Source organism: Stigmatopora nigra, chromosome 17 (genome assembly GCF_051989575.1).
Source record: "Stigmatopora nigra isolate UIUO_SnigA chromosome 17, RoL_Snig_1.1, whole genome shotgun sequence".
NCBI lineage: Eukaryota > Metazoa > Chordata > Actinopteri > Syngnathiformes > Syngnathidae > Stigmatopora > Stigmatopora nigra.
In genome coordinates, this window is record NC_135524.1 from 2,713,642 (window position 1) to 2,740,229 (window position 26,588).

The window sequence follows — 26,588 nt, forward strand, 5'->3', positions numbered from 1 at the left end:
CTGGGACGCAGAAGACAAACAAAGAGTCTGCCGGCGAGCTTGTGAAGACCATTCACGCCTGAGTGAAGTTCTTAGGGGAAATCGGTAGGGGGATGCCGACAATTTGGGTTTTCATTGAGGTCCTCATTGTGGTCTTTGACAAAACTAGGAAGAGATAGAGGATATGTTAGAAAAATGTTACATTTTCATGACCATACAATTCTTCAGATATGAACTTTTGTATTAGGCAGACTGCAATAATTCGATTTAAGGGTTTTTGGTTGATTTAAAATATGTGCATTAGGTTAGGTTAGATTAGAACTTTATTTTATCCCTTATTTGGGATTTTTTTGTGTGCAGTAGCAAGACACACAAGACATTGTAGAACTAGTTAAAAAAAACTGGAGCCATTATTTTTAAATTAATAAATGTTCTGTTAACTACTTTAATTCAAGACAAGTAGTCCTCAAAAATATGGTCTGAGGGCCATGGGCACCTTTCTAGTGGTAGGTAAAACACAAATTAGATTTTAAGCAATTGTTTTTTTTAAGTTTTTTTGATCCACTCCAGTGCATTTATCAAGTACAGTAAGGTTGTGTCCAATTTAAATGACAAAAGAAGTTAAGACAGATTCTTTTCTTCACGTTTCTATTGTCGGAACAAGAAAATGAATGTGAAATGAGTTTGTCAAATGGGGAAATGACATTGGCATGATGGAAATCAATGGCTCTGCCATGGAGAGAAAGCAGGCCCCCAAAACAGCTCGATAAACAACTAAATGAAAGATGCATGAAAATGGTAAATCCGCACGTTATCCCTGACCCTGTGTGTCTATCGGCTGGATATATTTGACATATTTACAGCAAAAGCCTGTTGGCTGACTCCTTTTCTTCCCGAGGTCGCTGCAGGACGACCGTTCACATAAAATTAATTGCTGTTTTCCAGTAAGGTTTTTTTTGTCTTCCTTGCTTTATGATAGAAGGATTGTTTTTTGGACTTTATCCTTTTTCGGTGTCTTTAACAGAGGGAATTGGACATGGATCTTTTTCTTCTGCTGTCTGGTCACAAGCTGTAATATATTTGAAGGCTTTTTGGGGTTGTTTACCAAGATGGGTGTACAAAAACAAGCTTTTTTTTTAGTATGCTGTCCGTTGTTTCGAGTCTTGGAAGCGCCATTGTTTCTTGGGCAGGTTGTTACTAAAAAAGAATAATCTCCCCACTAGGAAGGTGGGGGAGAAAGGGGTGACCATTTAATAGCCACTATGAGATTAACAACAGCATAATTATGCGAAAAATGTCTCATTAATAGGAAGTGAGCTTTTTATTTAGCAAATTTAATTCCCTTGAATAGAATTCATCTATATTAGCACCACTTTAACACATAATTTGATCATTATAGAAATTAACTGTATTACATAAGTGGTCATTTCTTTTCTATTTTTTTATGGCGGAAAAAGTTTTATTTACTTGTGCTTTGGTCTAAATGAGAAAAATGTCCTCCAGTGGAGATGATTAGAGGGGAGATGGGCAGTGTAAAGATTTATGTGGACAGGAAGAGCCCCAAAGTTTACTACTCTGCTATCACACCCTTAATGAAGCCGGAGATTGGTTTAATCTTACTCGGCAGTCTCGGCACGACCCGGGAATTGAGTGGGCTCCGGTGCCAACCGCAGATTGCACGCTTGTCAAAGGCCACCAGCTGGAACACGACTAAGCCTGTCATTCCTTTCATTGTGCACCAACCATTTAAGCCAATATTTGCTAAACAAATCAGTACAATGTAATTCCTATTGTTGACTTGGTGTAGCATCCTTCTCATGGACCATCATTGTAAAATCATTGAAATACTAAGCTAATTTGCCAATGCCAGATTTGGACTTTTCCCCCAAAATTAGGTCCCCTCTTTAAAAAACACTTTAATTTCCTTCAATTCTTGCGCGCACCACATTATATTTTGCCATTACGGAGATGTACAACGTGAGCCTTGGAAACCATTGCGGGGCAAAAAAAAAATGCTTGAATGGCTTCAGAACATGACTTCTCCTAAAGCTTTAAATTTATCGCCATAATTACGACTTTATTCTCTTGTTACCTGAGTCAGACATATGCTTGAAGCACCGCAAATGTGCTCCAAATTGAAAATGTCAGCCGGTAGATGTGCTAACTAATGGTTAGTGCCGCTCCGAAACACATTGATGAAGAGCCCCCCGAATGGGTTCCGTTGCTCTTCGGCGTAGAAGACATCCGTCACGCTGCGAGGGGGTACATGACCTTCACCCATCTGTCAATCATTACTGAGGCCACAAAGTATACCCATGTGCCCTTATTGCCCAATCTTAATGAGCATTATCTTTTAAAATGCAGTATTCCGCTCCAAGCTTCGTGTACGTCAACTACAAAACAAGCCTGATTGTTCTAACTCAATTTACAGGCAACACAGGCACCAAAAAGTCCACATCAGCCAGAATACGAAAAAAACTGTGTCAATTGAAGTAGCAGAAGCTGAGGTTGCATTGGAAAGACATATGAATCTTTACTTAGGTCAGATGGGATACAAAAAGAATTTTCTTTAAGACATTTCCTCTACTGGCAAAAGAACACCAGACCTTTGAGGCTGGTAACAACTGCGGTAACGGTGGTGGCGGACTTTTGGGTCAGCGACTGTTGTAGTGAATGCAGTGGTGGGTGACAGAATTACACAAAATCCTTCCATTCCCTGTGGATTCAGTGACAGACTGTGATTAATTTTGTCTGTACCACTTGTCCTGTTCAGGGTTGAGTGGAGGTGACATTTATCCCAGGTGACTTTGGGGCGAATGGCATGCTACTACCTAAACTTGTTGTCGATCAATCAGGGACATTTCGTTTAATGTAAAAATATAGAGAAACATTTTCCTCCTGTCACACAGTTATACCCACAAAACAATTCTAGCCAGGAGCTACGAATCCATGCTAGTATTATAGAATTTACTCATAGGACGTCGGGTCGGTTGCCAGTCAATCACAGACATCGTAATGTTCGCTCTTAAGCTGTAGCCCATGTTGCTTTCCTATCTATTTTCCATTTAAGCCTATAAGATTGACAAGTGCGTAAACGCAAGCCTATGCAAGACCATTGATGTTTATTAATTGGTTTCCGGTACGTTTCATGGGTTTATATTTGCGTAAGGCCCATCATGTTTGGACACAGCGTTGTATATCTGGCATCCACACGTTTTCTCGACAAGCACTTGCAGTTTCCTCTAGAGTAAATCTCTGGCCAAACCATCTCTATGCTGGCATCCCTTTTTCTCCAAGTGCAATTCCAGTCATTCTTTCAAAATGTCACCCGCCACCCATTTATATCCAATCAATAGCGCCTCTAAAAAAACGAAAATCAATTTTTCTCCCTGGTGTCTAAATCTCCTATAAAACACTTGCCTAAAAAATGGAATTACCAACCAGGCAAACAAATCTAGTAGGCGATTGGTATTTTTTTCTCCTCTAAAAGAGCCTGTTGACCGTCGGGGGACTTTCAGTGTTTGCCGTCTGGCTGCTGTGCATCCCCGCCGGGTGAGGGTGGACAGGTGGGGGATTTGATGTCTAATCCGCCAAGTGCATGCCCAAGCATTGCTTTATCAACTTTATCAATACTAGTGCAGGTTTGACTGAAACGGCATGGAGGAGGTAGGGAAGCAATTGCTTCTTCTGGAAGAGCTGCAGGTAGCATTAACAGGTAGTGTGATATGTCAGCTTTGTACAAAACCTGAACCATTATACTTAAACTGCACAAATCCTGACTTTGTTTCAAAATTGAATTGACTGCCTTTATTGGCATTATACCAGTACAATAAAATTAAGCGTCATCATAAATAACTAGCCTTAAAAAGATTTATATACAATAAAAACTATGGTGGCTATGGAGTTTTAGTATCAAAATGCAAGGTAAAAAAAATTGAAGTGCTAAGAGTGAAATAAAAGTCTGAAAGCATTACTTATTCAGACGTATCTAGCAGTGTAATAGCATTTAAGGTAGACTATATAAGAAGTCAGGTGTAAGCGTTATATGTTATTGTTAATGTTATATCCAGAAGGTTGACGAGAAAAGCTTCCGACAGCTGCCGTGTAAAACTTTGTCAAGGTTATTGTTGTTTTTCAATGGCACTTTTGTGTGCTCCGCCTCTTATTTGCACAATATGTATCTTGCTGGTGTCAGTGAGGGCGCTTAGAATAATAATAAATAAATGAAAAGATTGTCTGGGCTTTTCTATATCAGGTTGTTAATGTCAGTTGTGCCTTTTATAGTGTGTCTACATAAGATTTCTTGGAGAACTCAATATGTTTACTAATAAGCCAAATATGGACAGTAACTATCAATGTGGTTCAATATATTAATTATTTAAGCACAATTTGATTTAAAATCAAATTTAAAAATGCTCTATAGGCAAATTTACTTAAAATTTAGGGAGAGTCGACACTTTTTCTAATTCCAATTTGCTTAAAACTTCAGGTCAATGATCCCAACATAAAAAAAACATAGTTGTCAATCTAATGCCCTGGGATTGGCTGGCCACCAATTGGGATAGGCTCCAGCACCCCCAAGAGCCCAGCGAGGATAAAGCAGTTCAGAAAATGAGATAAAATGTCATGTTGTTTATTCGAAATGTATGGAACAGATGGGAAGACTAGAAAAACATGCATGGGGATTAATTAACATGCCAAGACAGCAAAGTTAATTGATTTGCGCTGCGTATGACTAAGTCGGAAACACTTCTTAGTTGGTGGCTCGTTAACGAGCTGGGATCCATCAAGACATGGCTTATCGATCTCCCACTCGACAACTGACAATTGGAGTTGAGGGAATAGAGGATTTGGAACTAATGTTTGTGAAGACGTGCATGCTGTCCATGAATGTGTCTTGGGTTTTTAATTTCCGGCAAGGCCAAACAATCCTTTAAGAAAGTGGTTCGAAAAACATACCATAACAGAGTATGACATCTTGAGAATTGCGAGTCTAGTGCGGAAGAATGTATCTAACAAGACGTGAAGATGAAGAAATATGTCAGTTCTTGAAAAAACTGGTTTGGTTGCCGTCACCAGAAACCCGAGTTTATGGATAAGACCACCTGATACTTGAGTTTGTGGATGTAAACAAACACCAGGGCATGTAGCATAATGGATTTCCAATTTACTCATCTGTATGAATCTGGCACACAACACATTCTAAATCCAGGCTTTATCTACTTTCACCGTTCAAACAGAATAGGCACCTTGCTCCAATTAGAGAAAAATCCCATCACTGAGCCTGTTATTTTGCACTTGTCCCAGGTGAGATGACAACCAATATCCAGATTGTTGTTGCTTAAATCGGTTGCAAAAAAGAAGAGATTAAGTTGCCATTTGATTCCTAATTGTAAAAAAATGTACAGTGATCACAAATGTATTGATTTGATCGATTTAGAAATGGTCATTTTTCAATTTTTTGGTGGCCGAATGGTTAGCAACTCTGTCTTGAAGTCAAGATTGAGGGTTACATCCCTATTGGGTTCATATGTGATTTTTCTCCGGGTACTCCCACAACCTCTCCTTTTGAAACTCTTTTGAAAATGTCTTCCATGTTGTTTGCTTAAACACACAGGGCTTAAAAGACATACCATAAAAGAAGACTAACTCTCAATATTTTTAGCCCTTTGACTTTAACGGCACGTAATCACACAAACGACGTAGAAAACAACAAACAACTCACAAGCTTCAGAGTTTTATTCACTTCCCCTCGACGAGAATCATTTTGATGTCTGACATCCCAAGAGATCAAACGGCTCACCTGGAGCTTCCATTCAAACGAGTGTGCCACAATCAAACGGCTTTTCTTTTATTAACGAGCTTTTCTCGCAAATCAGTACGAGCGCCCTGAAAATGTGTCGCATTGGGAAGATTACAAAAAAGGGAGACGACAGTGAGATACTTGGCCACTCCTACACTTACGGCGTAAACAGGTTTTTGTGTGAAAGTGGAATTGTGATGCCACAGCTTTTCTGGAAACAGCTGCTGTTGGGCACAAGGAAAGGCAAAATGGATTCCTTGGGAAGCAGTTGTTCGTACTGGTTTTGGTTTGGTGTTTGTCGTGTGAGTGCGACCACTCGCTATGCCTCGGGGCTCTACATGCAGCTGGTAGTGGCGTGAAGCCAGGAGGCGGGAGGTGGAAACTCTTGGATGGGTCACCCGAACGGCAGATGGCGACGGGTAGAATGTGGCATGCCGGCGGGGGATCCCTCGCCTGGAATTTGCAGACTAACTCGGCAAAAATGGGCGAGGGAGAGAAACAAATTGCTATGAAACGATCAAACTTTCTGACACTGGTAATGTGACTCAAAAAGAATAAGAACTGGAACCATCAGCACCTTCCTCTCATCAGCTGTCAGGCTCTTTAACAAAAACATGGCTGCGTATGTCCTTTAGTCTAAACATTCTGTATTACAGTGGGGACATCTGTAGTTTACCTCTAAAAATACAACTTTAAAACAAATAAATCTGTAATCATGTTATTAGCCGACTCGCCACAACACTTCTGCCATTTTTAAAAAGGTAGAACACCAATAGTAGACAAAAACATGGCTGCGTATGTCCTTTAGTCTAAACATTCTGTATTACAGTGGGGACATCTGTAGTTTACCTCTAATAATACAACTTTAGCCGACTCGCCACAACACTTCTGCCATTTTTTAAAAAGGTAGAACACCATTAGTAGACAAATACATGGAGAAACATGGAAAATTTGGGGGAATTCAGAATGAGATCCAGTAAAAATGGCAAAGGTACTATTTGATGGACAGCAGCCCGGGATCAGAAGAGGGGGGAGCATAACGACAAGCGGTGCAGGAAATGGAAGAATCTCATTGAACTTTTGCCAAGGCTTCATCAATAATGTCTCAAGGAGCACTCGGTGTAAGAGGATATATTGTAGCAGAGCGCCATGCAAATGCCGGCTTGTTAAATTGGATCTGAGCAGCCCGGGGCTAGCACGGGAGAGAGGAAGTGAGCGAGGTTGACTCGGGATAAAATTTGTTTAGCGGCGAGAAAGCGGAAGGGAATTGCCAGGCCAGGAGATGAGAGGAGGTCGGACAAAAGTGCCGCTGGTCTCGCTGAAATTTCAGGAGACCTCTTGTTACAAGGCCACGGGGGGATGATTTCAGATCAAATGCCCAGGGACGACATACTGTATGAGGGAGATTGTTTGACCCTTGGGCGACTTTACTTCAGTCACGTTGAGTTTTTTTTTTTCTTTTCCACTTTCAGTCTTGGAAAGTCCACATAAGAATGTCAGAACTCAACAGGGATGTTCTATCCCAAGGGTGTCGGACTTGGGTTGGTTCGCGGGCCGTATTAATGTCAACTTGATTTGATGCGGGTCGGATCATTTTAGATATAATATTTAGATTTTTTTATTTGTTTATAAATGGATTAAAATAACTGGATTAAAAGCCCTGAATATTCAGTTTTTATAGATCTAAAACTGTTTATTTGAGCTTGTTTTCTTAGTAAAGGAAACTTAATCATTATGTTCCATATTAAACTGGAAAACAAAGTATTTTTATATATTTTTAGATTTTACAAAACGATTTTGAACTAAAAACACAGGAAGAAAAAGATTTAAAAATTACAATTATTGATTTAAAAGGGGGAAAATCAGGGAATATAATATACATCTATAATCTTCATTTTAATTGATTAAAAATTACAATTATTGATTTAAAAGGGGAAACAAAATCAGGAAATATAATATACATCTATAATCTTCATTTTAAATTAGACCTAAAACAGAAAGTTCACTTTCTCAGGCCACAAAAATTATGTTGCGGTCCAGATTTAGCCCCCAAGCCTCCACATTGACATCTATGTTCTAAACTATCTAAGCCAATTTTACTTCCAATGTTTCCAAAAAAAAAAACCAAGATAATGAAAAGTTGTTCGAGACCCACATTTCTTTATCATAAATGATCTGCAAAGTGTAATCTTATCAGTACAAAATTTGCCTAAGCAATTAAAAAGAACAGTTAAGCTTCATTAAGGACTCTAAACTGACTCATCTGCTTCCCATAAACTAACTGTACATACACCAAGGCGTGGGTTCTGCTTCACCGATTAACCCCTTGCACATTTGCCATTTCCATACACACAAACAAGGGCGACAGCTTGTGTATTTACTGCAACTCTATGAGGTTGTTCATTAAATACAAAATGCTGACATTGGTGAGGCACAAATGGATCTTTACGAGAGTCGCTATACCTCCACCGCGTAAGTGAGCGCCCACGCCATCTCCCAATACCGCTATTAAGTTTCATTGGGCCTCATTGCCTTTATGATGCCTTCGGCCACAACGCATGTCGGATGGTAACACTATATGACGTTTTCCTTTTATTCTATTGTGAGTAAGAGCATTGAGAACTTGTCTCATTGCTTGTCTTACATGGCAATGTCCCAAAAATAGCACTTGGGGGATCGTGACCCGCCAGTCGATCGGGGAAGGCTATGAAACCTGATTTACGCACAGACGGAATTCCAGCCTGCTTGCGTTCGATTTTTCTCCTCCCTGAGGTCAAGGTGCTTAACGACAGGTGTGATGCTTTGTACGTGGCGTTACGCCATGTTGGGTTGATTAAAAATTCAAGGTCTGTCTGCACAGGTGTGCTGTCAACGCACAAGTCGGAATAAGTAAGTAACGTCAGGTCTAGCAATGGCAGCAAATTTCAATCATTCATTTTATGTTCCACTTAACCGGAAGGATGCTGAATTATTTCCTAGCCAAATTTGGGCGATGGTTGCCAGCCAATCGTAGGGCACATTGAGACAAATAACCAATCAGTCTGAATAAAGACAATTTTTTGACCATTCTGTGCCAGTTACTAAGAAATTCCATTGTTGGAATTGAAAGGTATTTTGTAAAATGATGTTTTACATTCTAAAGTAGTCCCTCTAAAATAGACTAGTTGTCTGCAATAACACACCAAGTGTGAGTTAAAGTCGCAAGCTGTAAGCTGCTGAATAAAGTTCTAAATTTGAACCATTTTGGAGGCTCTTCTTTTGGTGCATCAAAATGGAGTGTGCAGCATTTCCTCTCCATTCAATTTGCGTTTATGGTCATTTAAACACTCAGCGGCAAAGTCGGCCGCAGTGGGCGCTCGATAACGAGCTGTGATGGAGTCAAATGGAAATCAGATGTCCCTTTTGTTTTTTTCCTATCTATGCATTCTCATTGCTACATCCAACCCGTTTGTTTCTAGTTTAAATCTCATCAGGGGAAACAGGAAATTTGAGTGCAGAGGCTATTTTCTGGCATGGAAAAAAAAAAACCAAAACGCTAAAGTACAAGGACTTTGAAAGCCCAATCGGGCTCAAGACTCATATCAAATCATTCATTTTCCAGTGCACATGGTCACAGGTGTCGGAGTGACGCCGCGGGTAAGAAACACTTTTACACGGGTGAACAAAAGGAGGCCGGCTCCCTTTATTACTTGGCCAAGGTCACGTTAGTGGTGTTGTCTTGGTGACGGAGTGAAAATGTTCAGACATTAGAAAACGAGTCATACTTGGACAATTTTTGGCAACCATAGTCCTTGATTAAAACTATATAGAAAACCCCTTACTTTTGTCCCAGTATCTATTAACAGAATTTGATCAGGCCAAGAATCCAATTCTAATCCGTCAACCTGCTGCTCTCTGGAAGGCACTACAGAGCCATAACGGCCAAGACAAACAAGACTCAAGGACAGTTTCTTCCTAAGAACTGTCACCATGCACAAGTCAAGTTCTGCAGCTAGGACTCTTATAAATTGATTACTTATTTGCCTGTTTGTTGTTGTAATTGTGCACTATGTGGTGAAAGCTATAAAACTCATTATACTTATATAATGACAATAAAAGCATCCAATTCAATTGTAAAATCAATTGGATCCAAAATTCCTCAGTGTAGGGCAGGAACATCAGGTTAAACAAAATGTAATTTTAAAAAATAAGTAAATAAATAGTTCTGACCACCTTGTCAAAGGTGCCAGTATTCTCCAGAGGAAAAAAAGGCAATGCAATGCAATGCAACTTAGCTTTCTAACAAATACTCCAATTAGAAAAAGGAAAACCAAGTCCCTGCGGACAGATTTCACATGGCTTTTGCTAATGAAATGTAGCAAATGTGAGTGATATGCTATGTGATTAGAAGTGACAACCAACTCCTGGATGAAGGTGTGATCGTAAAGGTGGTGCGGCACGCAGAGAAGGAAGCGTGGTTACAAATACTAAACCTAGGTGTTAACAAAGGTACAAAAGATTCAATATTTTCTCCTATTTAAAGTACATATGTATGCATACAAATACCCACATTGATATATATATATACAGTAATCCCTTGAATATTGCAGTTAATGTAGACCAAACATGGCCGCGATAAATGTAAAATAGAATCAACCACAATACATGTTTCCGCGCCTGTACAGAAATGCATGTACATCTATGTGTATGTATGTGTGTGTATAATTGTGTACATGTATGTGTATGTTATAGGTATATATGTGTATAAATGTTTGTGTACATGTATGTGTATATTATAGGTATATATGTGTATAAATGTTTGCGTGCATGTATGTGTATGTGTGCAAGTACACAAGTACAATTACAAACATGTAAATATATAGCTATAACAGGTAACTACGTCCAATTCATGGATTGATCAAGAACAAGCAATGGATAATCAGAATAAATATTAGTAAACCTCTAATTTGATCAGTGAAAATAGACTGACTATTTGTGCATGCTTGTGTGTCTAAGTGTATTTGGATGAAGGCCTTATCCATGCAAGGGTGCATGGCAACAGCGTTCCATGGATGAGTGGTGGTCAATAGAAATAAAGTATTAATGACACAGCTCACCATGATTCAGGTATGAGCTGGGAAGAATCCTTCTACCATTTTTATTCATTTTTTTCCAAGGACTTACCTCTAGGCTGTATGCCATTTGTTGCACTAATTTAAATCTAAAAAAAACTTCGACTTGAGTATAACCACCCTCATCTTTTTAAAATGAAAAATAGAAAAATATATTTGCATGCATAAACACTGTTTGTGTTGCTCATTACACTTGCCTAGAGGGCAGCGGAGAGAGGAAACAAAAACAAAACAGCAAACTAAAATTCTCATGTGTTTGGACCATGCAAATGATACAAAAACTACATGATACTCTGGTGTGGTCTGTTGTGGTGAATGTAATTGAACAGTTGGTTTGTTAACAGGATTTATACAATTTGATACCTCTGAACTAGGAAATAGTAAGTAGCAAGTCCAAACATTTTAATCCTAAATTCCAATGCGTAAAAGAGTGGAACAATTTTTCAAAAATACAAAACGGACCTTATTTTCACAACTAAACGGCACATTTTATTTATTTTTTCCATATATAAAGCACACTGGATTATATGACGCCCTGTTTATTTTGAAGAAAATTTCAGACTTTTAAGTGCGCCTTATAGTCGTGAAAATATGATGATATGATGTCAGCCCCTTCCACTTCTAACAAAGTAGACATGTACTGTCGTTAACGGATAAGACAGTCTCTCTTCCACCAAGTATGACGCGTTAAATGTTACCAGCGTCAAGTTAAATTGCATTTTCTGATTCGTAGTTTTTTCTTGTTTTTTCTGTTTAACCACTAGCGTTAAAACGAGAGTCCGAGAATGAGACAGCTGCAAACGTGACCGGCCGACGAATTTGCACACCGAGTCCTGCTCTCCAAACTAGCAATTAGAAGGAATTGCTTATTGATAAGTCCGCCCTTTTCCTTTTTCCACTCTCTCCTCTTCCCCCCGCCGGCCTCCGTCACCGGCTCCTCATCTCTTCATTGTTATTCTTCGCTGACACCCGGCGCCTCTCAGAGAATTGCCAAGTCAATTTAGAATCACTCAATAAGAACCTGATGTGCTTTAGCGCAAATACGGACTAATGCCGGAAGAACAATCAACACCTAAGCATTTGTCTTTACCCCTTTCCGTGGCTCCTGTTGCGGGTGATCCAATGGGCCTAGGATCCTGAGGTTGAAAGGCTGGAGCTTGTGGATTTTGTTAGGGAGTCTGCACTTTTTTTTGCCATTGGTGGAGTTGGCACCAAGATGGCAACCTGTCTTTTGTTGGATCCAAAACCTTGCCCCATTGGATGAAGAAAATCCAATAACCTTCCTTATAGTTTCACCCTTATGGTCAATAATGCCATTTTACACTAGCTTAAAGTTACAAAACTAAACATTTCAAAATCTAGGTCGAATTTTAAGACAATATTAGTTAGCCCACCAAGTCTGGTACAATTTCTTGCCTATTTGAAACTCAAAAGTAAGGTTGGAAGCTTTCCCACAACAACAGTAAGACTCCTTTGTGTGTAGAGAAGGTCAACTCTGAAAGTGTGACCCCTAAACTCAGCAGAATAAGAACAAAAAAAAGAACAGAATAAGAAAAATAATACATTTTTCTCTGTTCCTAGGCAGCATTGCACGCTCATCACCACAGCGCAACTCGTAGGTCACCAACTCTTGGACCGTGACCACAGCTCACTGCGTAAAACAACCCGAGTGTGTCGAGACCACAATTTTCCTCCATCTGGCTTTCCTACCTGCAGTGTTGAATTTGTTCATGTTTTCACCAGATAAAAAATGGTCAGTAGAGATGCACAAGTAAAAAATGGCATTGATACCGCTGGGCAAGATAGTTATATAGGGTTTCCAGCTTAAGGGAGCATTGTAAATAAGGGTTAGGGTCTTAAGCATAGGTTGTGCAGTTTTGCCAAAATACCCCCATTCATTTCCAATAGGAGAAAAATGACATAGTTTCAACAAGTGTCCGTAAAGGCCCCAAAATCTACAGAAAATGACCCATAAGAAGGCAAAGCATCCCCAAGCAATTTCTCCAGAAATATCATCTTCTCATTCATTGTTAGAGCAACTCTGGTTCCTCCAACGCAGCCAAAAAGTTAAAAACCAAAACCTAATCACTTGTCACTGGTGTTTCGCAAGTTGAGATGAAAAATTTACAGCCCTACTCAAGCAACTTTCAAGAATAACGGTACAATCCCGAGGACATGGACACGGCTTCAGATCAACCTGCTCAAAAAAAAAAATGAGCACCGATCCCGTCTCGCTTCTTGACATGTTCTATTCCCAAGGAGCTTACCACCTCTCCCCTTTCCTTTAGCAGTGCACCATTGCCGCAGCTGTCAAACGCTGCGCCTCATTATAGCGTACGCCCTCTTCATCCCTCCTAGGCGATGAAAAATTCCGGGTTCTAAGCATCAACGGCGAAATGAAGTCGGCACCAGACAAACTTGGTTCTTGTCGAACAAGACGACTTTTAAATAAAATACAATTGCTGAGGTGGGTATATTTTTCCGTAGTATTTGCAAGGGTTGAATTATGCACGTATCAGCTACAATTTCGTGTTTCTCAACCCACGAGAACCCCCCATCGCTAAAAAATGCATTGGGAGAAAAGGCAAAAAAAAAAATGTTGGCAGACTTTTCCTCCTGATCATCATGGTTGAAAATACTGCATCGGTGAGTACTGCAGTACGAGGCAAACATCATCTTAATCCCGCGAGGCACGCTGCTCAGCCACCACGTTTACTTGGGCGCTTTTGAACATTTGCCGTCGTCACTGGATGACATGCGCTATTAATACGACACCTTTAATATACAGCCACACGTCTACGTTCTCAAAGTAATTGCACACCGCTGTGCACTTGTGCAGTAAGACAAATTGTTTAATTATTCATAAGGGCACAATGGTTTCAAACATGATATTTCAGACCCATAGAGGCGGAGGAAAAAGTTGTTTTCCTACTTTCCGTAGACAGAACAAGGACAGGCGGATGATTATTATTTATTCTTTGCTAGCGAGTGTATTTGTCCTGAAATCACTGGGGAGGAAAAATGTATAAAATTATACTTGCTCCTTGTTTTACAATAAAAGTGCCTTGGATCATGAACTACAAGCTGCTTCGGGACAAACACTAAAGTACGCAATGGATGTAAATTCAAGCAGTTCAGACAGTCAAAACAATATGAATGTGTTTTTCAAATACTCATAATGTTACTACAGATACTTTGTTTCAAATGTAAATTCAAAGTTCACATTTGTTGACCTTACCTTACTGGTTGTTGTAATGGGATTAAATAGTAATGCTGCACAAATAATTGAAAATCCAGTAAAAAACCATCATGTAAGCTTTTCTTAATAATTCATTTACCTCTGCCAGTCTAAATTGATTTGACATCTAGCCAATGAAATGCCCAAAATTATAAGCACAATTAAATAATAGAAGAGTAGGCAAAACATCTTCTAGTTTACAGTTAAATTTGATTGAAAATGCTGTAATATATGAATGACGACCTCTGTGAAATTCTATTTTTATAAATGGGCTGCCACACAACTAAAATTGAGGTAGTTTAGTTTCCCCGACAAATCCCAATGATCCCTTTTGTAAATAATACATTTAATACTCACGAGAAGTCTGTGAAAAAGTCTCTTTGCTGAAATTGTCCATTGGGGGGCCATCCTCTTGACCAGCTCTGTCATCAATTCTGTTGCATAAAGTAAGAAAAAATATCTGTTCTAAATCCCCCCAAAAACAATCAATAAGTCATAAACATCATGTCAAATTGTCTCATCCATCTCCACTATTCTGATTTTTTTTAAATGCATCCACACCAAGATTAAGAGACATTTTTATGGCATTTCTAATATGCTACTTCAAATCCTTCAATCGATTCAACTTGACATAAGGCTTAGAAAACATTCATTGGAGAGTAGCTTTGAAAAAAGATATTTCCTATAAGGGGTACATCACGCTATATTTTTTTTTCTTCCTCTCCCCCGCCGACATTGTCCTTTTCCGCCGATCGATAATCGCTTGATGATTTAGTATGTCACGTCAAAACGGCTAATGTTTCTGCATGGGAACGCGCCTTCACAAATGCATCAAGCATATGGCTCTTTATGTCACAACAGGGACTGCTTATTGCCTCGTTTGGAACGCTGATGTAGGCGCACTTAGCCCCATCCGAGCGCCATGATGGGAAGACTAACGGCAACCGAGTCACCGTGACATGTTTAAGTTTCAAGAGCTGGTAATTACAGTCATTTTTCTTTTACTTTGATACTAGATAACTCTTTGAGCTATCAATGAAACATGATTAAAAAAAAATACACCTCCAAAATAGGCACCATGCCTTATGAAAGACTCCGAGTATTAAGATAAATAGTTTTTACAGTACATTTCATGTTATGGTTGGATTGGTTCATTATTTCGACAATATAATCATCATGCATTAATTTTTATCCACTTAATGGTGGCTCTTTTCAGCATGAATAATACTGCTTTAGATATAAATTGATAGTCACTATCTGATGAAATACAAAACAGCATTTCCGCTATATTGACTGAGGCAGCCCGTTAACAGTTTCAGACATTATAATGATAACCTCTCGGCTTGCCCTTCAACGGAAATGCACACTTTTGTCACTGCTCCTTTATTATTTTTACCCAAAAACATTCTTCTGTTTGACAAAACAAAACGGACTTGCGTATATTATACGTAAAAAGCTGAAAAATAGAGCTACTTTTTACGATAATTCCTCCACCGTCCATACTAAATCCCCAAAAGACAACATAACCGCTGAAGTTTTGATGAAATGAACATCCAATACTATTTACTTACTATTTAATCTGTGTGTTGTCCCAGTTCAGGCTTTGGAAAATAGTGAAAGTAACGTGCATTAGTTGTATTGACGTTCGTTGTTATTGCAATGCTACAACAAATGTAAAGGTCACGGCAAGAAGGAAGGCAATGGGTGAAGTTTGACTGTACGCTTAAATGAGATTTTATTAGGTGTGTAATCGCATCAGGAATGTTAATTAAGAAGCGTAATTACTGGAGGGGAGGAAAGCGGGAGGATTCAGACGTGCGACAGGTGAGTTGTGCTCATTGTCCTTGGGGAAATTTGCTCAATGCATCAGTCAAGGCTCACCCAACATCAGCACCAATGAGAGGAATGAGATACTAAACAGAATCACCAATGTAGCAATTTGATGTTCGAAATAGTCAGTTTTTTAACCTTCAACTTTTCGTTGAAATTGATGAATTATGCTTTTCGTTGTTTTCAGTGCATTTAGTTATTTGTACTACAATACTTTGGCTTAGCGATAAATTTTAGGACAAAACATATTTACATCTGTTCAAACTTTTACCTTGAAAACAAATTGTGATCCATTTATAAAAAATATCTTCATTCCTTCCCACCATTGGGTCTTGTAGTAAGAATTATTATTCTGTCTAAGAGGCCTGTAGTTGAGCTTTTATCAATCACAGCCAAATTATGACTTTTACTGTCAGTTCTATTCAATTTCCTTCCCTTCCGAGCATGCCGTGGCGGAATCGTACTCAGCGGCGAAACATTTGTCAGGCATCATGAACACAAGTTGAGATGACATCTGAGTACCATCTAGGACAAAAGGGGGGATTGCCATAGCGCAATCTTGTTTGGTGTGTTGCATTTTGCTAATCAATTTGCGGCATGACAGCTTTCCCCCTGCCGCGCTCGAGCTCATTTTGTTTGCTAATGAAAATAAAATTGGCAGCTCCAGTCAGAGGAGCATAAATTACACGCCGATATTGGCTGTCATAAACAGTCCAGTGAAGTGGACATGGCACCGGATGAAGGTGGGAAGAAACGCCATTTCAATAGACTAACAATGGAAGACCTTTTCTACGTTATTCCACGGAAACAAATTACAGGGTATACGAGGTATTCATGCAAATGTGTATGTGTAATTACAAAACATCCCAAATGTTAACATTACTGTATGCTTTCCTTTTGTTTCATTTCAAAAAATAGATTATTATCTTGCGTCGCACCACACAACACATTGGTCGAGAATCACCAACGTTCTTAAATGTGAGCTAAAGAACTAAAGTCTCTTGCCAAAATAAATCTAGTCACGATCACAAAGACATCTCAAAGACTGTCTAGTTTACTTAGCTAATTGGACGGCACATAACTTTGCCAACTATAAGAGCCTGCTGAGTTATCTCAATGCAAACACCACCATCACCTGACTCCACCCTTCCTAGAAACAACACATTGGCATTAAGAAAAAAAATCTATTTTTCTGAGTTAGCCACAAGCTGCAATACAGCACCAAGTCTCTTTGTTCATGTACTTCTCTGAATAACTCATCCATTAGAGACGAACTCTATGAGGCGTGTTTGGCTTTTGTCTTCATTTTTTTCTGGCTTTACCCTTCTCTAAATTATCCAATTTACATTCACCTGCCTGGAGCCTGGATTAAGAGATTCCAGTCATTTTCAAATATTGAACAGAAAATGAATACTCAAAGTATGTGGTATGGTAGTTGGTAAAAGAATAAAATGTATGTTATTTATATCAACAATAGAGATGAAATTATATTAGTTTGATTGCCATCAAAACGGATAAGGAAAAAATTGACGTTTTTAAAGCATAACTGGTTTGTCACTTGTAGCAAATGATTTAATATGAACATTTTAACATATACATTTGCACAAGATCTTTTCCAATAGAACTCAGTGATGCCCAGTATGGTATGCCACAAAATGGTATTTCACTAACTGCAAAGAATTACCAATTAAGAGTCTAAAATTCCCCTTTTGCCCAAATTTTATAGGCTTGCGTTCCAGATTTTCCCTGTAAAAGACTCATCTGTGCATTTGTAGACTGCAAAAAGTACAGCTACCTTTGTAATCGAGACTAATCTGATTTTGATAGGAAGAGCTGCTCATCCGTGTCATTAGTAATTCAACACATTTGTTGCCCACTGTTAAAAGTCTACCGTTTACTTTTTGGTATGGAAATGTAGTATCTCAAAGGATTGCAATCATCGCCGACAGCGTTAGTAATCACGTCAGACGTGTGAGAGAAAACAGTAGTGAGGAGGCGAGAGTGTGAACTTAATCGCAACATATTCATCCATCAAAGTCATTTAGTGAAGAAAGGAACCAAACTGCCGTTTGGTATAGATTTTGTGCCATTGTAGCAGGAAACCAGCTAATGAATCTCAATGACTCGCAATTACAGATTCCGTCGTTACACCCCGCCCAACGCCAACAGCCGGAGGACGGTGTTGGGAAAGTAGCGAGGCGACGTACCCGGAGGGCGGCGGCTTGCATTGATCCCGCGCCAAACGCTTCGTTATTTAAACTCACACTGAAAATGCACACTTCCAAGAATGAAGGAATATCAGTATAACGTTTCTACAGCTATACACAATTCAGGTTTAGTTAACAGTCTTCATTGATTGAAAATTAGTTTCGGAAGTTCATTTCGTTAAATGTACAGTGGTTATGTCGTCTTTTGGGGATTTAGTACGGGAGAGGAATTAGAAATTATGTTGTTATTTTTTAAAACGTAGCCCTAGTTTTCAGATGTTTACGTTTATACGCGAGTCCGATTTTTGTGGAGAAAACTCATGGGACCTCATGCCCATCTTTGCACTACGTTCATTGAACGGCAAGTGCTTTTCGTTGGAATATCTCTGAGTGAGGGGGCGGAACCGGTCATCAGTTGACTCATCACGTTCACAGCTCGGAGAGATTAGTCGCTGGACTTACCACTTGATTACGTGCATGTATAAAAAAAATAGAGAAGGGTGAGGGCATTTAAAATGTGGCTATTTTAAACAGCATACAGATGGGAAGATAGTGGAGTTCTTACTCAGTTTTTGTTGCCCGTGGGTTGTAAAATGACAAATCAGAACTTGTTTTGTAATGCCGTTTGCTATTCCCATTGAGGTCACATTTTTCCACGTATGAAGAGCCTATTGGTAAAAGAATTCATTGCATATAAGAGTCAGGTCAATATATTTAGAGCACCTATCCTTAACCAAAACAAAACTCAATTCTGAATCAGCTCTGAACTTCAGCTTGCCCGCCGGTTTATCACAACAATCAATAAAGAGCAACCCTTCTTCTTGCTATCTGAAAAAAAGCCATGCACTGATCCGCACCTTTGCATTTGATTGACTCATATTCTCAGTAATTAACCATCAATCGATACGGCTGTTTGATTATCGATCTGTTTACTCTTGTTCAACTGTTGAACGCTAGGAGAAAGAAATGGTTTATTACACTTTCACTCCAGACGTGACATACGTTTTCTTTCTCCATCATTAAATGGTGGTGAGAAAAAACATTCCGAAAGGCCTAAAACTGCCTCAGAGTCTGAGTTCAGAATTAAGACCTAAAACTATCCCCGGCCTGTAAATGCAGTAGAGCAGGTATATTGATTTATGTAAAGAAGTACTTTAGTTCACGACTGTTTCCCTTAATGAAAGTAACTCTATACCTTTTGGACAATTGCAATGCATGCCATGATTCTCGTTCCAACCCTTCCTAAGACTGCGATCACTGGTCCTCTGCGGGAGATAAGGACTTTTCCTTAAACCCGGGCATGTCTTTGCAAGCACGACCTTATCGCCTGGATCGGTGGCTCCACTTGTGCGAAGTAGCCGAGCGTGTCAATCGCTTTCACGGAAGATACCATTAGCTCTTGCTACAGCAACGCACAGAGATGTTCGCAGTCTGGTTTTATGATGTGTAACCTTTAAATTACTGGCGTTTCAAAGCGGGGCTTTGAGCGGAAAGTCGTAGCCGTCGAGTCTAGCAGCGGGTGGTCGGAAACTTTGAATCCGAGCGTGCACTCAAGCCCAACGATTCTGCGGTTGGAGTCATTAGCGATGCAGCAGTCCAACTTATTAGATAGTCTGCAAAATCCACAAGGCAACGCTTGACTCAGCATATGTAGAAGTATGTCGTAATCTGGAAGCGTTACATTGTTCATTTTAGCTACAAAATTCGGGAAAAATAGCTCATCCGTTTTCTAATTTTCTGCTACATGTTTCTCAGTCCGAGGAAATTAACTTCTTCTGAGGCGAATACTTGGGTACGCACTATCGAAGAATTATGTCGGTTTTCAAATGCAAGAAGTACAGCACAGGTGCCTGAAAAACCAAGACAGCAAAGAAAATTCTAGTGTACTTTTTACTGCCGGTCTTTTGGTCACCGGTCAAATGTACTTAGATATTAAACAGTACCTAGATATTAAACACTACTTGGATATTAAACAGTATGTGGATATTATACAGTACTTGGATATTAAACAGTACTTAGATATGAAACATTACTTAGATATTAAACAGTACTTAGATATTAAACAGTACTTAGATAGAAAACAGTACTTAGATATTAAACAGTACTTAGATATTAAACAGTACTTAGATATTAAACAGTACTTAGATATTAAACTCTCTCATGAATATAATTTTGAGAGCTGGCTTCAACACTAAACTCTATGTCACCATAAGACCAAAAGACCAGCGACCAAACGTCCGAGCACCAGTATTAGTGTATCAGGGAACAGAAAAAAGTCTTAGAAACGTATAGCCATCTTCCAACTAGGGTTCATAATGTCGCAAATCAATCAAAAAATGACCCCCTGCTTTCCTAGCTTGTATAAGGGTGGGTAATCAGGTCAAGTGATGAGACAATTTACGCCCTTGAATAGGCTCCAATGACCCGTCTGTCTTCATTCCGTGCTGGGTTAGTAGTGAGCGACATGGAGCGATCGCGAAAGATTGAAGCATTTGCAGTCGCAGAAAAGAAAGTGCACATTTCGGTTTGGGATTTTGGGGGAATTCAATCAGGGTGTGTGGATTTTTTTACATCCACTGTGGGCTCAACGTTACTCCAATAGAAGGAAAAATACAACAGACGCCAAAAGCAAGGAAAATTGCCCTGTGGGAGTGATCATCGCCTGCTGCAAAGTCTTCGGAGAGGCCAATAAGCGTAACCTCGGGGTGACAAATTGCACTATAAATGTCATTGGACCCAAATATACTTGAGTGCATAGGAAAAGGACGGAGCTAATTCCTGGCAATGATAATCCCTTACGACTCACTTTGAAAACATTATTAGGGCTCAGATTTACGGCCAAGAACATTCTGGTCATGTCAGTGCTTTTATTTACAGATTTAATCCTCTGTACTGCTGCGGTTTAGTGTCACTTGGAGGATGCTTGACTGTTAGGATGATGCCTGAATGGCACCCTCAATCCACCCATTACAATCTTCGACTCTAATTAAGGGTTTAGTTAAAACTGTCAGATGGTCTCGCAGTCGTTAGAACGTGACTTAATTCTGGGTGGAAAAAAAGCAGCTTTCTTTAGCTTGGATTTGATTAGCGAGAAATCAATCAGTCTTGATAATTTGCTCAGTTTAGTGTGTACATTTTACTTTTTAATCAAAATGTTAGGTGAAGTTTTAACTTGATACTCATTGGCAAAATGATTCATTTTCAGTTTTAACAACGAGTGGTCAAATATTCTCGCTTGGGGCAATTTGAAGTGGTCAATTTGTATACCAGATAACCTCCCAAAAAACTATGCAGGCATGGGGAGAACATAAAAACTACAAGGCGACGTTATTACCACATTACTGTATTTTCCCGACTATAAGGCGCTCTTAAAAGTCTGCAATTTTCTCCAAAATAGACAGTGTGCTTTATATATGGGAAAAAAAGTGTTATTCGTTAAGGGTGCGCCTTATAATGTGGTGCACCGTATAGTCGTGAAAATGCAGTTTGTAGTTTGTTAATGTTACTGTTAATACAATGCCATATTGGCTTTTAACTGCATTTTGAAAAGCACTTGATGTCAAATTTCATGTTTTAACATCGCCAATAAGCATGACATTTATCGAAGTGCCATTAGGGTATCAAAAGGCAACCTTAATGCAAATGTTGAGAATGCTGCATGCTCATTTTAACCAACTTTCTACACTTTATTATAGAAAAAAAAAACTCCCATCACGCTTTTCATGCACTTTGGTTTTATAATGAGTGGAGTATAGGTCTAAGAAAGACAGATTCAGCAATCACTCTGCATATTAATAATACGATGCCCCTACCCCTCCATTATCTTCATTTAAATGCACCACATAGCTTTCAAGCGAGCCTTGCATGTAAATTTAGTAAAACTGTAATTCTGTGCCTCCGCCTCATTTACACCCACCAGGATTTGGAATCATTCCTTGAAAAGATGTCTCCGTTTTTGTTTTAGTAAACATTTCCAAGAAATATTTGCCCGCCTGACGCTATAATTTCAGATAAATGTGACGTAAGCAATGGTTGAAATATGGACGTGGCACTTTGAAAGGCATTTATTTAACAATTATGCAGCCAGGTTCTGGGTGCAAACAATACCTGGAGGGCTTTCCTTTCATTTTTAAAAAGCAATGTGTTTGTAATCGCGTAGCTCTGTGAAACAACAACTCACAAACTACTTGAGCTGCCCAGAAGCTGTTCCAGTTATTACCCAAATAATAGGATCATATTAAATTGTCCTTACAATCCCCCTCCGTAATGCAAAGTGCGTACTTGCAAGAAAAGCTTACTCAGTTTGAAAACTTTTAATTAGACCTACAAAAGACTTTGGGTGCCTTTACATTTGTTTTTAACTTTTAACATTGTAAATATTGTTGAAATATTCAACTTGCTTTAATTTATGGGTTTGATCAATGATAACTGAGTTTTTTGAGTACCGTATTTGTCACTAAAAAATGATGACTGAATCAAGGGTAAGGCTTATATGCGCATAAATTAGACTTGACCAAACTGCAAGGTGACAAAATTGAGGAAAGAAAATGCTTCTATGAGTGAAATTCAAGAAAAAAAATGGTATCTTACATAAAACATGAAAAAACTATTAACTAACTTAAATTCATGAATAGGGAGGTCAACATTGTGAACTTGAGGGCGGCTTATACGCGAGAAATTGTAAAATTCAATGATTTTTAAGGCAATTTTAAGGGTGTGGCTCATTAAGCACAACTTCAATTTATACGTAGAGGGCACTATCAATTTCTGGGACTAATAAAATAATTTTAAGAGAGGCTTATGGTGGGGAAAAGATGTTAGAATTTGGTTTGAAAACTAAACCAGCATGAAAAACTGTTGTTTGGTTCTGCCAATATCATTTGCATATACGAGGCAGTCGCCCTACTTGGAATTCATCAAAGTGCCGATTATCTGCCGCCATCAAAAATAACGTCTGGGTAGCAAGTGTAATGTGTTTTGTGGTAGATAAATGTGATCCATTCTTGCCTTCTGAAAGGACACCTTGTTACCTTGTTCCTGTTCAGATCCACCATTAATCATAGGGTGTACACTTTACTCCTTTCTTACTAGTGCTCTTTTTTATTCCATAGATTTATACAGGCTATGTTTCGGGGGGAAAAACTAATAAACATGATGATTGTCTTTTTTAAGTATTTTTTAAGCTTGCAATTTAAATGTGAAAATATAATTTTACAGAGATATTGTAACATTTTATGGTCTGGATCATCTCAATTCTACACTAGTTTCTCACTCTGTATTGATGCATTTCTCAATAAAGCTTCAAAGAATTTCTATGTTAAAAAGAAACAAGAAAATCTTGTTTTATATATAAAACCAGAGCCCAGAGTTTTGATTATTTGGAGGAGGGTGACGGCTGTTTTTCTCTTCACACTTTTTTTTTGCGCTGTTGCATTGGGGGCATCCATTAGTGGCGGTCTCCCAAAAAAAAAAAAAAAAAGTGAAAACCCATTCATCCATTAGCTTTGGTTATGAATTTGATGGCGGCACTCAAAAAAAAAAAACTCCTACGTGAAAAAACGTGTAGGCTGTAGTGTTGTTGAGCGCGGCCATGCTTGCTAATGATGCCACGCACGGTTGAAAGAAGAGCTTGGAGAGGAACCCGAATGACGTACGCCAAGTGCTACCGCCAAACTAAGTGCATGTGGATCAACCTACACTTTGTATGCTCTCATCTCGCTTACAGTTTGCAAATCTTTTTTTAATCAACATTTTACCAGGGGAAAAAAATAATCTGAAAACAAAACTAAATCAGGTATCATAGTAGAGTAATAACGCCATAAATTGAGCTCCTACAAAATATCTTAGTACTTCTAGTAGTACATGAAATTGGGATTTTGATGTATTATTTTTTGGTTCAATGTTGCCATGTCAACCTAATCTGGCCTATCCAATTTTTTGGCCTCCGATTTTTCATCTTTGTCACTTCAACATTTCATGTGGAGTCATTTGGACAGATTATTTTTTGGCGCAGTGAAGCAGACATCAATTAAACAAAGAAAGGGTATAAAAATATTTCCTTATAATGTAGGACAGTTTAGTGAATGTGAAAAATTGACATGTTTAATTTCACATCTGTCACCGATTGCTATTGAAATGAGTAAAAATACTATAATACAGATATAATATAATAGAATCATAGGTTAGAAAGTGGTGTAGTGGTTCACTTACCTGATTTAGGTGCTTAGATGATTGTTTGTGCCATATGTGGCGACCAATCGCGGGTGTTGTCTGCCTTTCGCTCAATGACAGTCAAGTTAGGCTGCAGCAACCCTATCAAGGAAGTTGAATGAATGTTAGAAATTATTCATTAGACATCATTCAGATAAGATTAATGGACATCTACAATAGTAATCTTTGCAGAGGATAAAGAAGATATTCCTATTATTATTTTCATATTTAATTGCATGAGTTGCTATTAAAGTAATCCCTCAATTATTGTAACTTCACTTATCGTAAATTCACTGCTGTGCATTTTTTTCTGGTTATTAAACATATTTTTATTAATATTTTTCGTAAAAATGTGAAAATTCACACTGAAATTAATAATGAAGCCACTTTTCTACTAAGGACTCATCAATAAAAGTTATATGATCATACATTTTTCGATTAATGTGTGGTCTAAATTAACCACAATATTCGAGGGATTACTGCATTTCTCTTAATTACGAAATTTTTAAAGTTTTGTGAGAAGTGTGACATGCATGTGCTAATTTTACAAGTTATCATACAGCTGTAAAAAAAAGTTATTCTCTTTGTTGTTTAGTTTTCGAGTCAACTTCCAATTTGAGTTGCAGTAAACGGCACATTTTTGTTTTTGTGCCATTTTTTTTTAACTTCATTACTTTTCCTTCTGGCACAGTGCAACAACAAAAAATACGGCACATATTCGATATACAATGAATGTTTTTTTGTACGGTGGTGTGCCGAGCCACAGTTAAAAAGCCATGAAGCCTGGAGAGCGCTGAAGGAATTGACAGTTAACTGATGCAGCTTTTTACTCCGACTTGCAAAGCGACTGCCTGAGTGCAGGCAGCCTCAATAAATCAAGGCAATCACACATCGACATGAGCAAAAGTTTGCCGTAAATCCCCCAAAGGATGGCATGAAGACCCCCACACCCCCCGAATGCATCCCCAACATCTTTGGGGGGAGTTTTTGTTTGTTTTGTTAAAGTATTCATACACACTACAAACATCATTGATCTCTGCAAGTGCATTTAAAGCTTAGGAATGACTTATGCATCTTTAAATAGGTTAGAAAAATAGTCCACTTTTCTATTCAAGTAGGTAGAATCATATTTAAATAAAAAATGGCAAACTTATAGGGGGGAAAGAAATAACATTATCAATATTTAAAACTTCCATCCTCAAGGAAACACTACATTTAAAATGTAAACGTGCAAAACTAAGACAGTAAGAAATAAATGGAATAACTTTATTCCCTTTCTGGAACAGTGGACAGGGATAAAAAAAAAAAAAGTGATCCATTATAGGGCAGCATTTTTGTCCTTTAAGAATACTAATAATATATTATATTATTGCATTATATTGTTTGATTACTTTTATATTATTATGGATGATTGCAATATTAATACAACTAATTTTGTTCATCACCCCCCAAGTAACATACTTAATTACCATTTTTCCATTTATTTTTACATTTATACAGCTGATTGCATGCCAGTAACTGGGATAGATGTCCAATTTATATTAAATGATTGTGGATGCTCATGTTTTTGCCATTGACGTCTATAGACGTCCGATCCAATTCTATTGAGCGCATGAAAGGGTTAATATCAGCATCCATATGTCAATCATAACCAAAAATGTTGATTCCACCTACTTTGATAGATTGGTAAAAATCCCAAATAATGACTATACGATTTTTTGATTTGTCTTCCCATTCGATTTCTATGATTTACGTTTATGCACATTCCGGGAAAATCCGATCACGTTGTCTAGCGTACAAGTGTGCGTGCTTTTTGTAACAATTTAATTGATTTGAACCATTTAAAGTTCAGATCTTTGTGAACTGTCAGTACAAAGTGTTGATCCCGTTTTAAAAACTAAGATTTAGTTTAAAAAACGATCACAAAAACACAAAAACTTACCACCTGCTAACCATTAAGCTTGTTTCAGGTTCGATGGCCGATCCAAAAGGATCCAAAAGTCACGTGATCATGGACTCTACCATTATTGACTCTTGTAATTATCACATGATATTCCAGTTTCCAGTTCTTGATGGAGTACATTAACAAGCTTTCTGAATGATATTTTCTTTAAGTATATAATATTGTTTATCTATATATGATAGTTTCTTGGTTGATGTATTAACGAGTGCAACATTATTACACTTATTACATATATATATTTTGGAAT

At 38.4% G+C, this 26,588-nt stretch overlaps 1 long non-coding RNA gene across 1 annotated transcript; it reads right to left on the reverse strand.

The window, feature by feature from the left end:
- On the reverse strand, positions 1-26,372 carry LOC144211095 (uncharacterized). The gene is made up of 4 exons (XR_013329523.1): positions 26,321-26,372; positions 24,379-24,480; positions 14,489-14,565; positions 1-144 (listed from the first exon to the last, which is right to left on the reverse strand). It is a non-coding gene; the product is annotated as an uncharacterized LOC144211095 (long non-coding RNA).
- Positions 26,373-26,588: the final 216 nt, after the last annotated feature.